We start from the raw sequence: 4,278 nt of genomic DNA on the forward strand, positions 1-4,278 counted from the left end.
TATAAATTTTTTAATTTCAATACAAAAATTATTCCACAAAAATTGTTTTTCCTTAATCTCATTAACAAAATAACAACAAAACCTGCCTTTAACCTAATTATTATCAAATTAACCTACCTCTGAAGTTTTTATGTTAATATTGTTAATGAGGTTAAGGAAATAGTTTTTGTATTGAAATTATAACTTTAACTTATTATTTTATAATTTTTTAAAAACCTATTTATCCATTCAAGTATTTCTTTTAACCAACTTTTTACTATATTTTCCTTTAAACCTATGTATTAGTTTTGTTTTAGTAAAATGTATTTATTTGTTTATTTTTCTGCAAACTTATCTACTGCTGTGATTATTATTTCTCTGGTTTGATCTCACATTGTTGTCTAATGGTGAATTTGTTTAATGGGTCACTGGGGAGGATCTGAGAGGGTGAATTTGTCGATCAAATGAAATAAAAATTGTGAAATGGAAGGAACAAGAAAGGGAAAGAAAAAAGGAATGAATTGAAATATTTGTATTTAGTATGTTGCCTAGAATTGATTGTAAAAGGAAACTGTGGGAAAAAAACTGTTTTCTTTCTTTTTATTATATCATGTAAATACATGTAATTTATATATGTCCGATCAAGGATTGATTAGTATGCTGTGTAATGTAGCAACCCGATGTATTTGGCCATCATGGATGAATAAAGTATTTCTCTCTTTTATATGACGGGCAATTAGCCTGCAAAAAAGGCAATTTATGGAATTATGACATCAATGATTAAAGCTGTCTCCTTAAGAATGGCCTATGGGCCGAAACGTTGAAGATTTTTTTAAATAAATAGTTGAGAGAAAAAGTGGATCATAGAAGTTTGTGCTAATGATTGAATATTTTTTAGTCTCATTGATTTTGATTTACATATTCTTCATAGTATTATAATAAAAGTTAAAAAACCATGTCGCGCCGTTGAAATGAAAAAGGTCGCCTCGGTCCCAGAATATTAGATAGCTGTCAAGAGAAAGTGAGAAGTTTCCTTATTTCCTTCCTTTCCTTATTTATTTATTTAAAAGCTGTTGTTATTTATTTTACACTGTTTTATTTGAGTAAGGTTTTACTTATAAATTTTTCGTGATGTCTGTATCTTTCACGTCATAATTACTTTATATTTCTTTCTATCTTAATTTTTTTATTTTGTTGGTTTTTTTATTCAATATTACTAATATAATATTATTTTTAAATTATACTGTCTTTTTATTATAGCTAAGTTTGTTTTTGTCTATTTTATATCTATAGAGTCATTAATAGTTTCGCTTTCCCAGTGCCGAAAGAGAGAAAGCTTCGCGTATGTACAGAAAATGAAAAAACAACTTGTCTAGGAACTCAACACAAATACTCAATGTATTATAAATTTTTTTATTTAAATCTACGGACTTATAAAATATTTTTTAAAACTTTCGGTACACTCATAAATAAAAATTAATAAATAACAGTTCAAAACTTTTTTTATTGGCATTTACGACTGTATTTACATAAAAATACATTTAGTAAATTTGATGTAAGATTATAATGGTTTTATACAAGCATTTAGAGAAACTACCCATTGGTACCACTCTTATAAAAGTTTTACATTAGATCTCGAGTTCATCTTCTTTTCATGCGCCTCGGAAGATTGACATAAATGGAAGAGAAAGCAAGGTGTGTTTGGATAGTTAGGGAGGTTATAATGGATTCATATCTGAAATGTGCCAGATAGGTTAAATATGGAACATTAAGGTCTTTGTGGATGATTTCATTTGTAACAAAGTAATGAGCGTTGAGGATTTTACGACGGATTTTGGATTGTATATGAGAGGAATTCGAAGGTTTAGTGGAGCCCCAAAGCTCAACGCCGTATGTCCAAGATAAGCCTTATTGTAGTCATGTAGTCTCAGTCTTTTGTAATGGATTGGAAGTTTGGACCGATTGTCTAGTAAGCGGAATCGACGTGCATTTTCTTGTCTTTTCAGTCTTGTGTGAGGACCACATAAGTCGTTAGTCCAAGGTAGCGGATCTGTTCTACAGAGGTAAGAGTAACATTATTAAATGATACTGTGGGCAGTAGGTTGGTTTACGACGAAATAATTAAAAAACGAAGTTAAGAATAGAATAACAGTCGTAGTAGTAAAATTTGAAAGTAATGAGTAAATTAAAACACAGACTTTTGATCTAGTTTGGCAGCCAGGACTGCTTATCTCTCTGGCAGATTATTCAAAGTAAACCACAATAGTGCTTATTCCACCCTCTTTCCTCAGCCTACTGGTGTAATTCAGGGTTGTATCCTTGGTCCTATCCTTTATACTGTTTTTGCAGGTGACATCCCAACCCATCCTAACATTATCCTCACCACGTCTGCCTATGACCCCTCACATCATCACCTTTTTTTTAGCAAAAGTTAAAAATTAAATAAATTTCTATTAAAAAACAAAAACAGTTTTCCATGTAGATTTTCTTATACGAAACACCACTGAACTCTAAATATAGGTTATTCCGTAATCAATAGATATGGTTTGAAACCAATAATGAATTTTTCTTAAGGGCTTGATTTAGGTATGATTCAGAATTTTATTTATTTATTTTATTTGTTTTTTAATTACATACTTATATCAGAATCTTTCTGTCATTTGATTGTGGTTTCAACAAAATATGATTCAATTAACTGCTTTGATAAAGTTTAAGACCTCAGATGATATATTTAGCAACCATTATTCTGAGAGCCGACTTAAGAAAAGTGTCCTCTTAAGATATTTAGGCAGCAGTTCTACGGTTTCTACTGTAGTGCACTAAGAGCTTACCACCATCCTCTCATGGACGTCGATGCCTAAGTAACCGTAATTGCAATCCAATAGCTAGTAGGTTCTTCTCAATTCTAGAACAGCTGCTATTCGTACGGCTGTCTCTGATATACTACGGGTATTCGTGAAGTTGTGTCAAATGTAAAATGTTTACCACGTTAAATGTTATAAGTATAGAATTGTGAACAGCCCTATTTAAAGTTATATTAAATGTTGAATGTATAAGAGCTCCTACTGGATTTTTTGAGCAACTTGTTTTATAACCTTTTTTTCCAAAACTTCATGTCATTGTTTACTTCTAAGTTTTAATTAAAGTTAATTTTAATTACAACATGGTTAAAGTGGAAGTTGTCTGAAAGTTTGGCTACAGAGTGCCTTGTTGATCTTCTGACTTGTGAGGAAGAGAATCAAGATGAGCTAATTGACAGCTCTCATTACGTTATTATTATTGTCACCCATAAATCTGGACATATGGAGTTGAGCTATGGGGCTCCACTAAACTAAACCATCGAATTCTTTCCGAATCCAATCCTTACAGTCCAAAATCTTTAATGCTCCTTACTTTACCATAAATCAAATCATCCATCAGGACCTCAATGTCCCATATGTTCCCGATTTGGCCAGAACCAGATACCATTCCTTCCATGATAAACTTCCCAACCACCCAAACCAACTAGTTTCTAACCTGGCTTCACCTTCATCACCTAATAATCCTCCTAGGAGTCTGAAAAGAAGATGGCCTCGAGATCTTCTCCTCTAAAAATGTTTTTGGAGCTCTATGAATAGGTAGATTCTCCACATGTTTGTGCTTACTGCAAATTTACTTGATGTGTATATATTTATACAGTAGTAAATAACAATAAATAAATTATTTAAGTAAATAAATAGATAAAATCGGTACCGCTACAACCCATGAAGTGTTAGAGGTTCAGAACTTTTTAAGGAAGTTCTATTACTAGGCCTACGGTTGTGCAAGTAGGTGATTTGGTCAGAATCACGCTCCACTTTTACGAGATTTTTATCCAATTAAGGGTACCCAATTTAAGAAGCTGAGTCGACCTCAGGAGGCTCCAGAATCCCAGTGGGTTGACTCACGGCTACAGTGTAACAGATATTTCGTAAATTTAATATTGCATAATAGGATCATTAATACTTTTTATATCTCCACTATAAATCTACTTTTGTGCCATAACCATAAAAAAAAAATATATATATTTTCTGAGCTACAAACCAAAATCTTTCTTTATAACTTTTTTTCTACTGGAGAATTCGAACATTTCATTATCTTTAAACCTTCCCATGGCGACAGGGAACATTTTGAAAAAAAAAAACTGCAGGCAAACCAGTAATTCAAAAGTTTATTGTGGACAAAGATTTGTTATCGTAATACGTGTCAGTTTTTTTTCAATAGGATTTTATGCTCAAGCTTTTTATTATGATTGAAGTATTTATAATTTTTAATGAGGTG

The sequence above is a fragment of the Halyomorpha halys genome, unplaced genomic scaffold (assembly GCF_000696795.3).
Source record: "Halyomorpha halys isolate HHAL.00 unplaced genomic scaffold, Hhal_1.1 Scaffold610.1, whole genome shotgun sequence".
NCBI lineage: Eukaryota > Metazoa > Arthropoda > Insecta > Hemiptera > Pentatomidae > Halyomorpha > Halyomorpha halys.